Genomic DNA, 13,987 nt, shown 5'->3' with positions numbered 1-13,987 from the left:
CATGTGCATAAAACAGGAGCAGGTACTAAAAGTGCCTGACTACTCATGAGCTAGGTTTTTTCCTGCTCTTTTGAGAAAAGATATGAGTGGAGAGATGGGAGTGAAAAGGGAGCCTGCATTTTCTGGGTAAGAGTATAAGCTTTAGTGGAAAATTGAGAATGAGGTATGAGGAGACAGGCTTTGGGGCAAATACAAATACAGGACACATGCAAATAATTGGACGTGGAAGAGTGAATTTTAAGAAGTCATGGTTTATAAATTCATGTTCAGTGAGGAACACAAAAGTATTTAATTATTGTGGGTGTAGGACTGTTTCTTCAAATGTAACTCTGTACTGACATGTGATACCCTGGAATGAACAGATTTATTTAGCAAAGAAGAAAATATGTGTTTCCTATTGATCTTACCACATAGCTATGCCATTTGATTTGCAATGATATTTCATGAATAGTTCAGGTAATCACTTTACACATAGAAACTGAGACTCTGAGGAGCTAAGAAGCCTTAACCAAATTCACAGCTGGAACATGTAAACAACATTAATGCACGCACCTGTGTTCTCTCCCACCCTCCATGTTACTACTGAATAAAGAGGACAGAATATTTTATTCATTATTTTATAATTAACTTTAAAAAATTATTATTGGAAAATATTTATAATATTGTGTTAGTTTCAGATGTGCAGCAAAGTGAAACAGTTATACACATACCCACTATTACTTAGATTCTTTTCCCATACAGGTCATTGGATGACTAAAGAAATCACTAATTAAGAAAAGAGTCTTACAACAATTTTATAGAACTGTAAGAAACAAATCTTATTTTTATGTCTTTTGAATATCAAGCATATGTACCCATTTACTAGCACGGGAACTCCATTATTTAAGTCCATTTCCTCAGATAGGTTGCAACAACTAACTGCTTTTTTAATTAATTAACTACCTTTTTAAACCGCCATTTGTTGATGCCAACCAGAAGATTAAATTGCAAATAAGGTAGAGTCCCTTTTCTCAAGGAATTTCCCCTTCCTGGAAAGATGTTGTGATAGAAAATGAGAACTCAGTGTGGTTAAATGCATGGATAGAAAACAGACACAGTTATCAGTTCAGTTCAGTCACTCAGTCATGTCCGACTTTTTGCGACCTCATGAATCGCAGCACGCCAGCCCTCCCTGTCCATCACCAACTCCTGGAGTTCACTCAGACCCACATCTATCGAGTCAGTGATGCCGTCCAGCCATCTCATCCTCTGTCGTCCCCTTCTCTTCCCCCCCCCCCCCCCGCCAATCACTCCCAGCATCAGAGTCTTTTCCAATGGGTCAACTCTTCGCATGAGGTGGCCAAAGTACTGGCGTTTCAGCTTCAGCATCATTCCCTCCAAAGAAATCCCAGGGCTGATCTCCTTCAGAATGGACTGGTTGGATCTCTTTGCAGTCCAAGGGACTCTCAAGAGTCTTCTCCAACACCACAGTTCAAAAGCATCAATTCTCCAGTGCTCAGCCTTCTTCACAGTCCAACTCTCACATCCATACATGACAACTGGAAGAACCATAGCCTTGACAAGATGGACCTTTGTTGGCAAAGTAATGTCTCTGCTTTTGAATATGCTATCTAAGTTGGTCATAACTTTTCTTCCAAGGAGTAAGCGTCTTTTAATTTCATGGATGCAGTCACCATCTCTGCAGACACAGTTATAGAAGCATCTAATTCCATCTAGAGGTGGGCTCAAGAAGGCTTTCTAGAACTTGGTTTGAGATGTGCCTTACAGGTTGTGGAAACACTTCAGGCATTGGGCCCAACATACCTATAGACTGAAGATGATAGGCAGGACAATTTGTGTGTGTCTGTGTGCATGCACGTGATTTGACTACAATCAAGTGAATGTCTTGCTAAAGCACAATTTAATGATCAGAGACAAATATGAATACTATTCAAAGGGTCTTGTATGTTATGTCAAGGTGTTCAAGCTTTATAAGTACACAATGAGGGATCCTTTAAAGGGAATGTTGTGACTATATCTGCATTTAGATAGGGGCTCTGTCTATTGGGTGAAGGGAAGATTAAAGAGCAGAACACCAGAGATATTTTATTTAATTATTTTTAGTCCAATTTATCCTGTGAAGCAAATATCAATCTAATTAATATATTCATGAATGAAACTGATAATACAAATGTACACAATAATAAGAAATTGTACAAAATTGTACACAAGGAATAGAACACAATGCAATTTTCTCCTATTTTATCATTTTGTTTACTTAAAATAGCATCTGAAAATTTTGAGACTTCAGATTCTAGACCTGCATTTCAAGTCTCCAAGGTAAGGGTAAGCTATCAAATGATGAATTCATTCAGAAAATTCAATAAGAAATTCATTATAAAAGGTAATTAACTGTCTAATTCAGAAAACATGATTTAAAAATTGTTTCTGAAAATAACCAACAAGGAGAATTCATGAAAAAGATGCTGGAAGCCCATGATATCAGGCAATGAGTGATCAAGGTTGACATATGTGGGGAGCATACTAAGTTTATGTAGCATCTGGATCACATGATTGAAGGCTTTTATCTGATTTTGTCATGCTTGAAGGTATTTACTTTTGTTTGTTAAGAGAGCATTCTTAAATGATAGAAGATTGAGAATCCAGCCAATGCTTGAAAAGGAGCAGTAGTAGTTAATATTATGGACTAATGTTGATTTCTCTTACATTTTTCATGCATACTATGACAAGCACAGATATACCTTGGGTTTAAAGTCCTACAAGATTCGTGTTGATGTATGGCAAAACCAATACAATATTGTAAATTAAATTAAAATAAATAAATTTATATTAAAAAAATAAAGTCCTACAAGGAAATCGTACTACTGTATTTGGGATGGCAAATTGTTTTCTATTGATCAGCGTTTCTGGGACTCAGACAAATAGGCAAGAGTGAAGATCAATCTGGAGCGTTAAGGGCTAAGACTGAATTTCTGCAAGTGGTATTAAGCATCATCTTTCTGAGTGATAATATTTACTTTACGAAAAGTAATATTCTTGAAAATAAGCCAAAAGGAGAAAGATTGGTGAACTATTTCTCCAAGTTATACCCCAAGGATAATTACAGGCTTGCGCTCCCTGCCAGGCTGCTATGAATGATACACTCCAGGATACAACAGGGTCCACAGAGAGGTCCCTTTTCACTCATCCTGTGGAGTCAGAGGAGTTAAAAAGTAACTTATCTTTGAAGATATGGCCAAAAGAAAAAAAAAAGAAATCAAGTGGAAGTTTTTTTTTAATTGCATATTTATTCAAAACTTATGTTTTAAAAATTCTGCTATATCCAGCCATTCTGACTCTAATTATTCTTAAGCTTTGTTGGAATCAGAATCATTTGAAGAGCTTGTTGACTAAATATTTCCCTGGGATACACCCAAAACTACTAAGCCAAATACTAGGGGGTGTCTTATGGTTCCTTTCTGCTTTGCAAAGTATAAAATGAGCAGGCTTCTCTTCTATGGATGAACTATGGTGCAGCACAATGAAGTGAGTTTTTACACTTGATCTTAGCCAAACGGCCGAGAAGCGATGAAGTGAGTTTTTAAAGCTCCTGTCCTCTCCCCATAACTCATATTTACTTCTTCTGTTTCATTGATATAATTTAGGGAAAGGAAAGATCAGTACAAATAGTATAGTCAAAAGTTTATTAATCGTGGCAGTTTCAGTTAGTTAAATTCAAGGATTTAATTTTCCAAGGAAGAAGACACAGTCATGGTAATATTTGAATCTTTACAATGATTATTATCTGAGACCTGCTATTTGCAGAAATCTAGATCTGAAGTGGCAAGTGTGGGCTTAAATCTGTAGCTCTGGATTGGAACTACAACTAAAGAGAAAATTCAAGAGATTTGTACAGTAAATAACATGTGAAATGATGGACTCAGACATCAGGGAGTTGAGAGGGAAGTGTCAAAAGATTACCAAATCTCTTCATGGCCACAACCCCTTTGTGGAGAAGGAGGTCTCCACTATGAACTGAACACAGCAAACTCCTGGGACCCTAGGAACTGTCATAGTTGAGTCATGATAGCCTAATTTTTGTACCTAAAGAGGCATTTCTCTGGCTCAGGGATTGTCTTAAAATGCTGTTGATGTGTGCATGCTCAGTTTCTCAGTCCTGTCCGACTTTTTGTGACCCAGTGGACTGCAGCCTGACAAGCTCCTCTGCCCATGGGGTTCTCCAGGCAAGAATATTGGAGTGGGTTGCCATTTCCTCCTTCAGAGGATCTTCCCAACACAAGGATCAAACCGGCATCTCCTGCATCTCATGCATTGACAGGCAGATTCTTTACTGCTGAGCCACAGGTGAAGCCCTAAAGTTCTGTTAGCCCTTAACATTTTGGATTTCACAGTAATTATATGAAAATTGATTCATATACTAGTTTCTTTAAGAAAGTTCCTTTATTTATATTAGCAAAGAAAATGAGATGAGTTAAATATTGTTATCGATTGTGCAGTAATTTTTTGTTAGAATTGACTTCAGTATTTTAGAGCCTCTCCTAGAAATAATAAGTGAATACAAAGCAAAAATAAAAATTTCAATAATTCACAAAAATAAGGATTCTCAACTTCCCTTTACTTACTTTTAGGAGATTCACTCATTTGAACATGAAAATGAATTTTTTTTTTTTTTTTTTACAAATTTCTGTTCTTTTTTAGTGTATGTTCTTTGGAAAAGATTATATCTGTGAGATACTTGTGAGTTGGAGGAAATTGATTAGCTATCAAAGAAGGTTAAAAAAGGGCATGACATGCTTTTTAGAACATTCTGTCATGGCCTGTGGGTTATAGAACATCAAGCTTTCTTTCACAGTGAAAACTTTTGTTTCCTGTATCAAAAAAACAGACCACAGTACTGTGACTTAGTAGAACTTCAATTTTGCTATCATGTGGTTTTTCTTAACTTCATTAGAAATTTATTGTATTAAAGTAAGTTTTATGCTGTCATTTTTTCTGTGTATGCTGCTTTTGTTTTCATATCTCATTATACCCATCTTTCTCAATTACTAATTATAACTTTTTTATCTTTCCATTATAGTTTATTGATTAAATTTGTATGTTTACCTATCTTCTTTGTTTAATTTCATTTTCTAAATGTTGCTGATATGTAGAGACAGAGATGATCTTGCATGTAGCCATGTTGCTAAATTTTCTTGGAAACTATAATAGCTTGTAGGTCCTTCTGAATTGTCAACATGTATAAAATGTCTGGGAATAGTGAAGATCTCTTTTCAAATTCTTAGAATTAAAACATTTTTTCCTAAACTTACTGCACTGGCCAGGACCTTAAATATAATATTGGAAAAATGGCAAAAGCAGGTATATTCTGTATGATGTCAATTCTTTGACATTTTGGGGGAACTTTTTCTATGGTTCAAATATACAATTAATTTTGGAGTCAGTATATTACGCATGTTTGAGAAAAGTGCCAGTGTTGACGGAAGGATTCTATTTCATTAAAGCAAACTTCTTAATTTTGATGTTCCTGTCTTCTATATCTTTTGGATTTGCATGCTTTGTCACACACACATTCTCTCACATGAGAGAGATGTGTTAAATTCTCCACTTATGATTTTGGATTCTCCAATTATGGATTTGTGTATTTTTTTTTTCTCTTTTGGTATTTAGTTATATTTCCATTATTTACATCAAGGCTAGACCAAGAGGCCCCCAACCTTTTTGGCATGGGGACCTGTTTTGTGGAAGATAATTTTTCCGTGGATCCAGGGCTAGGGGAGGGGGAGGGGAGGGGAGGATGGTTCAGGTGTTAAAGTGAGTGATGGAGAGCCCTGGGGAGCAGCAGCTGCAGCTTCACTCCCTCCCCAGCTGCTCGCCACCTGCTGTGCAGCCGGGTTCCTAACAGGCCATGGACCAACACTGGTGGCCCAGGGGTTAGGGATCCCTGGGCAAGACTATAATACTCATCTAAGTTTATAATTATTATGTATTCCTATGGATTAAATCTTTTATCATTTTGAAATTTATTTCTTGTATCTATTAAAGATCCTTGCCTTAAATCCTCTTTGGTCTGATTAGTATAGATACACCAGGTTTTATTTTTTGCTTAGTGTTTGCATCTTTTTTCTTTCAAAATGTGATTACTATCATATTAATGTATGCCCCATTAAAAAATTAGTCAAGCACACTTTGTAATATATTTAGAATATTTTGCCCACTTGATTTAAAATGCTTACGGTTATATTTGAGTTTAAAAGTACTATCTTACCATCTGTTTTCAATTTAAGCCATCTTGTCTCTTCTTTTTTTATCCACTTTCTTTTTCCTTTACATTTACTTCTCTTCTTATTCTCCTTGAAATCAAATATTTTTCTTATTTATTTTTTCCAGTTTGTTAGCTTGCTAGTCATAGTTTATTTTAAATTAGAGGGTGATTACTTTACAATTCTGTGATGATTTCTGCCACACATCAACAGACATTGGCCATAGGTATGCATATATCCTATCCCTCTTGAATTCCCCTCTCACGTCTTTTTCCAACTCACCCTGTAAGTTGTCATGGAGCACTGGCTTTGGGTTCCCTGCATCACACAGCAAACTCCCACTAGCTACTCATTTCAAATATGGTAATGTATATATTTCAATGCTATTCTTTCAAATAGTCATACATTTAAAAATTCTCTTTTCAGTTCAGTTCAGTTCAGTCACTCAGTCGTGTCTGACTCTTTGTGGCCCCATGAATCGCAGCACATCAGGTCTCCTTGTCCATTACCAACTCGCGGAGTTCACTCAAACTCATGTCCATCAAGTCGGTGATGCCATCCAGCCATCTCATCCTCTGTCGTCCCCTTTTCCTCCTGCCCCCAATCCCTCCCAGCATCAGGGTCTTTTCCAATGAGTCAACTCTTCGCATGAGGTGGCCAAAGTACTGGAGTTTCAGCTTTAGCGTCATTCCTTCCAAAGAAATCCCAGGGCTGATCTCCTTCAGAATGGACTGGTTGGATCTCCTTGCAGTCCAAGGGACTCTCAAGAGTCTCCTCCAAAACCACAGTTCAAAAGCATCAATTCTTTGGCACTCAGCTTTCTTCACATTCCAACTCTCACATCCATACATGACCACTGGAAAAACCATAGCCTTGACTAGATGGATCTTTGTTGGCAAAGTAATGTCTCTGCTTTTCAATTCTCTTTTAGTGGTTACCTAATTTTAAAATTATAAGAGTATAATAAAGATTAGTATTTTAATGCTTTCTAAACAATGCAAAAAATTTGGATGATTTTAACTCTTTCTAACTCTCTCCCACCTTTAGGGCTATTTGTCACATATTTTCATTCTGCATGTAATTTAAAACACACAGGTCTTACTGACATTGTTACAGAGACACTATGTTGATTTAAAGTCATTCACCTGTTTAATTCATCCATTGTCTTTTGTTACTTCCTACACTGAACAAGCTTTCACCTGGGTCCATTTCTCCTATGCACAAAGAACTGATTTTCATCTTTCTTTTAGAGGAATTCCATTGTAGAAGAACTTTCTCAATTCTTCTCAGTTTCACTTTTATTTTTAAAGAACATTTATTTTTTTTTTTGCAGGATATAGAATTCCAGTTATTTTCCTTTTTAATCTTTTAAGATTTCCTTCTGTCTTCTGGCTTATATCATTGCTGTTCTGAAGTCAGTTTCAATATTATTGTTGCTCATTGGAAGATAATATGCTATTTCTCAATTACTGCTCTAAAGGTTCTTTTTTGTACTTGAATTTCAGTAGTTTAATTATGATGCACATCTGTATCCATGTGTGATACCTATGTGTATATATATATATATATATATATATATATATGAATCTATCTATCAGTCTATTCATCTTTGAAACTGCAGAGATTTGTGAACCATGAACTTCCAGATGTTCAAGCTGGTTTTAGAAAAGGCAGAGGAACAAGAGATCAAATGGCCAACATCCTCTGAATCATTGAAAAAGCAAGAGAGTTCCAGAAAAACATCTATTTCGTCTTTATTGACTATGCCAAAGCCTTTGACTGTGTGGGTCACAATAAACTGTGGAAAATTCTGAAAGAGATGGGAATACCAGACCACCTGACCTGCCTCTTGAGAAACCTATATGCAGGTCAGAAAGCAACAGTTAGAACTGGACATGGAACAACAGACTGGTTCCAAATAGGAAAAGAAGTACGTCAAGGCTGTATATTGTCACCCTGCTTATTTAACTTCTATGCAGAGTACATCATGAGAAATGCTGGGCTGGAAGAAACACAAGCTGGAATCAAGATTGCTGGGAGAAATATCAAGAACCACAGATATGCAGATGACACCACCCTTATGGCAGAAAGTGAAGAGGAGCTAAAAAGCCTCTTGATGAAAGTGAAAGAGGAGAGTAAAAATGTTGGTTTAAAGCTCAACATTCAGAAAACTAAGATCATGGCATCTGGTCCCATCACTTCATGGGAAATAGATGGGGAAACAGTGGAAGCAGTGTCAGACTTTATTTTTCTGGGCTCCAAAATCACTACAGATGGTGATTGCAGCCATTAAATTAAAAGATGCTTACTCCTTAGAAGGAAAGTTATGACCCACCTAGACAGTATATTGAAAGCAGACATATTACTTTGCCAAAAAAGTTCCATCTAGTCAATGCTATGGTTTTTCCAGTAGTCATGTATGGATGTGAGAGTTGGACTGTGAAGAAGGCTGAGTGCCAAAGAATTGATGCTTTTGAACTGTGGTGTTGGAGAAGACTCTTGAGAGTCCCTTGGACTGCAAGGAGATCCAACCAGTCCATTCTAAAGGCGATCAGTCCTGGGTGTTCATTGGAAGGACTGTTGCTAAAGCTGAAACTCCAGTAATTTGGCCACCTCATGTGAAGTATTGACTCATTGGAAAAGACCCTGATATTGGGAGGGATTGGGGGAAGGAGGAAAAAGGGATGACAGAGGATGAGATAGATGGCTGGATGGCATCACTGACTTGATGGACATGAGTTTAAGTGAACTCCGGGAGTTGGTGATGGACAGGGAGGACTGACGTGCTGCGATTCATGGGGCCACAAAGAGTCGGACACAACTGAGCGACTGAACTGAACTGAACTGAACTGAACTTGAGTCTTCAACTGGATATAATCCATCATTTTGACAAATTTTTTGGTCATTATCTCTATATATTGCTTCTGCTATGATTCTCTGCCTATGTTTCTCTGGAATTTCCATTGTACATACACTAAAAGTCTATATCCTTCATGTTACTCAAGCTGTTTTATTTATTTTTTTAATTTCCATATTTTTTATTCTCCTCTAATCTGGACACTTTCTATTGCCCTGTCTTATAGCTGGTTGTTCATCTTTTCTGCTGTGTCTAATCTGTCATTAAATCTGTTCAGTTGCTTCTATAGATCAGTTCATTTTACATTTGATTAATTGTTTTTATTTGATTTGATTATGTAATAAAGTCCAATGTTAGGATGAAATTCTCCATCTTTTATTTTTCAGATTTTAATTGTTGTCTTAAATTCCTGGTCACTTAACTTCAATGTCTTCACTACCTAAGCATCTATTATTGCCTTTCTTCTATCTTGGCATTTAATTTTTTTGTCTTGTGTCTTGGTGGTTGATTAATTCATAATTCATAAAGGTTGACTAATGTGTATGAAAAATATTATGGATATTTTGAGGTTTCAGCTGCTATTTTATTGGATTTCCTTTGCTTTCTCACAGGCAGTTAGAGTTCAGCAACCCAGATTGGAGTTAGCCCAGTTCTATGAAATCTGTTCTACTTCAGGTGTGTCCTTACTCCTGTGATGTTGTCTTTCTTATTCCCTCTTGATGTTGTCTCTTTTGGTTGTCTTTTCTCATTCAACTTGAGATTTTCCTGGTCTTTGACATAAGAAGTTATTTTTTAGTGATTTAGGTTATGGTAGTCGATGATTCGGAGAAGAAAATGGCAACCCACTCCAGTGTTCTTGCCTGGAGAATCCCAGGGATGGGGGAGCCTGGTGGGCTGTCGTCTCTGGGGTTGCACAGAGTCGGACATGACTGAAGCAACTTAGCAGCAGCAGCAGCAGCAGTCAATGATTCTAAGTGAGGGTGGTAGTTGGGTCCTGCTCATACATAAAGCCTTTGCCAACACTCACCTTCAGGGCGCAGTGAGGCGCTGCCTTTCTCTGCCCCGGGGAGGATGCCTGTTGGGCTCTGCACACACTCGCAGTCAACATGGACACCTGCTTGCCAGGATGGGGAGTCATGTTCTGACTGCCAGGCTGTGCTGGTAATCAGATCTCTTTCTCAAGTACTCCTGATGTCAACTGCCAGAGAAGATAGGTCTTAGGGGAGGCAGTTCTTCTGAGGTATGTCTGGTGTTATCCAAAAGGTTATGCCCTATGTGGGCACTCCCTTCTGGTTCCTTTGGCTAAAGAAGCCAGGCTTATTGTATTTTTGTTTATTTTCAGTTTTTGTCTGCCCTATTGCTCTTTCAAGCTTCCAAAATTCTCCATTAGCCAAGGCAAGAAGAAATCCAGAACTTGCCAGGTTATTGTTTCACTCACAAGATCCCTAGAAAAGCTGTCTTCTTTTTTTTCACCTGAAAGGATCTTCTGGTGTTCATTTCATATATCTCCTGTTTAAGAAGCAGAGAGGAATCGGGTAAAATATTTCTATTCTGTCTTATCTGGAACTCTAAACCCTCCTTATTTTAATACTTATCCTCCATTTAAACATAATTTTGCAAACTTCTAAGTAACCAGCTTCATTCAGTATGAAATTCTTAACACCACTCAAGCTCTGAGTGGGAAGGAGAAGTCGGGACAGAGTGGTACCATGTCAATGAGACTCCAGCATCCCAGATCCACACCCAGAGAACTGCACCTTGGTGACCACCATCCTTTCGTGTCTTTTGTAAAACTGAGTTCACTGTCCTTACTTTTCTGAATATAAAATAAACTTCTGTTCACTAGAGGAAATTTTTAATATTTCTATTATTTTATTTAAGGCTTCAAAATTGTGCTAAATCCCAACATCCAGGCACAAAATATATTCCTTTTATCTTGGTACATTTCATTGCATTGTTTAAAAAATTACTTAATACTTTTAATAGTTACATATTTTTATTTTTAATATTAGAATATACATATTTATTATTTATTTATTAGAATGTTTACATACTTATTAAAATTAAACAACAGCAACAAATTCCTAGACTCCACTTTCTTCTTGAGCTACTGTGCCACCTGCCAGCCAGTTGGCTGGATGCTTTGGTCTCCACCATCACTAGCCTCTTCACAAGTACATGCTGCCTTGCACTCTCCACACCACCATGAGTGTGAACTCTGCCAGGTCACTGATGGTCTCTGTCTTCCTAAATGCAGTGGGCATTTTCTCGCCTTTCCCTTCTTGACCTGTGATCAGCATTGGATGTTGGCATTTCCTCCATTTCTCCCTTTTCTGCTTTAAACAAAAGCAACATATCTATTTTTTCCAAGATGACTTTTTAACGTTTTTTCTCTCTTTGCTATATCAGAAACACAAACTCATGCTAGACATTCAAATGATGCTTAAGAAAAGCAAATTTTAGCTTTTCTTACTAAGACTCAAGGTACTTCTCCAGAGGAAGTCATGGTTAGGTTACTGCTTATAATTTCTTCACGTAAAAACTTTATATTTCTCATGATAATATTTTGATACACCTAAAATGCATTTTTAATTCATGGTAATTCTTTTAACTGCCCTTTGACAGTCCCCCATCAGACAATGTTATCACATGTCTTAAGAGAATAAAGGAAAAAAGGCAATTAAAAATTATTCCCCAGTTTTCTGAGTTTCAAAATAGATGGTTGAAACATGTTAGAGGAATCATTTTGAGAAAATAAAATTTTGAGTTTTGAGTTATGCTACTGGAGTTATTTGACTTACAATACCTTGAAGATATTGTTGATTCAGTTCCAGACCACTGCAATAAGGTGAAAATCAAAATAAAGTGAGTTGTGAGAACTTTTCGGTTTTCCCGTGTGTATAAAAATTCTGTTTACACTATCTGAGAAGAAAGCTGAGCACCAAAGAATTGATGCTTTTGAACTGTGGTGTTGGAGAAGACTCTTGAGAGTCCCTTGGACTGCAAGGAGATTCAACCAGTCCATTCTAAAGGAGATCAGTCCTGGGTGTTCATTGGAAGGACTGATGCTGAGGATGAAACAACACTTTGGCCACCTCATGAGAAGAGTTGACTCATTAGAAAATACCCTGATGCTAGGAGGGGTTGGGGGCAGGAAGAAAAGGGGACGACAGGGGATGAGATGACTGGATGGCATCACCGGCTAGATGGACATGAGTTTGGGTACACTCTGGGAGTTGGTGGTGGACAGATAGGCCTGGCATGATATGATTCATGGGGTCGCAAAGAGTTGAACACAACTGAGTGACTGAACTGAACTGAACTGAATTGAAGTACATTAAATGTGCAACAGCAATATGTCTAAGAAGCAATGTACAAAACTTAATTTAAAAATAGTTTATTGCTAAAAATTTATAACAATTATCAGATAATGCAGGGTTGCCACCAGTCTTCAATTTATATAAAATGCAATATCTGGGAAGTATAATAAAGTGAGTGCAGTAAAAAAAAATGCCCTTTTCAGTGTTTGCTATTTCACATAAGTGGTGTCTCCATCTATACATTTGTGTGACTCAGAAACCCAGAAGTTGTCTGAACAGCTTATTCATGCTCATCCTTGTATACCATTTATTTGAGCGTCCTACTAATTGTGTTTCCTAAACTTCACAAGGTTATTACAGTTTTCCCTGTCACTGCTACCATCACCCTAGCCTAAACTACTAGTATCTCTTGTCTGAATTTCTTACTATTGCAGACACTATTCTAATAAGTCTTAAACTTCTCTCTCCATGTCTATGTGGCTCATCTCAAAACGACTTCCTCATTAACAGCTAGAATACCCTGGTGTCTCAGAAGGTAAAGCGTCTGCCTGCAATGCAGGAGACCGGGGTTTGCTCCCTGGGTCAGGGAAGATCCCCTGGAGAAGGAAATGGCAACCCACTCCAGTACTCTTGCCTGGAAAATCCCATGGACAGAGGAGCCTGCTAGGCTATAGTCCATGTGGTCTCAAAGAGTCGGACACAACTAAATGACTTCACTTCCACTTTCAGTTTAGAGGGCAAACATAATCTTCAAGTGTCCTTTTGAAATTCTCCAGAGATTTTTCACTGCTTTAAGAATGGGGGAAAAATAATGCAAATCATGGTTTCCAGGGCACTTCCTCCCTCTACTGTGATCAGGACCCAGGCCGATTTGATATCCTTGCAGTTTTCTCAAATGTTTGTTCTTAGGTACTTTATCTTTTTTGATTTCTCATTATACATTCTGATTTTCTTTATTTTTTAAAGTTTCCCAAAACTTCTTACTGTCTTATTATGTTCCAGAACTGATTTCCTATAACTTTCAAATATAAAATTTTATTATTTTTAAATAATAAAAATTGTACTATCTACTTTATAATATTTATTTTGCCTGCTTTTCCTCTCCAGTTTAACTGCAGTGGTTAATACTCCTGGAACATAATTATGAAAGAGTAAAGACAGCAGGCAGCTCTCAGAATTTTCTGGTTTTGTGTATCTTCCTGATTTTATATTTTGTTTTCTCTCTCTCTTTTCTAAAAGTCACCTCTGTTCCTAATGACTTTTTCTAGTCCATGCTTGTTTCACTTCATATGTATCATGTGTAAAAAGGAAACAGTCTCCTTACTGGATAAGCTGAGTGGCTCTCTCTCGTTTTTGTTTTTTTTTGAAGTGAAAAAAAGAGAAAATTTAAACAATGAATATTTTCACTTAAATTCCAATAAAGTTCCTTCAATGAATGAATATATTCAATATACAAAATGACAATTTATTTAACAGTTTATTGCTGTGTATTCAAAATGTTTTATTTTTTATTAAAATCTCTCTATAATATGTATGTTTGTACTTAAAAC

Source organism: Budorcas taxicolor, chromosome 14 (assembly GCF_023091745.1).
Source record: "Budorcas taxicolor isolate Tak-1 chromosome 14, Takin1.1, whole genome shotgun sequence".
NCBI classification, from domain to species: Eukaryota; Metazoa; Chordata; class Mammalia; order Artiodactyla; family Bovidae; genus Budorcas; species Budorcas taxicolor.
This window is presented reverse-complemented; position numbering follows the sequence as displayed.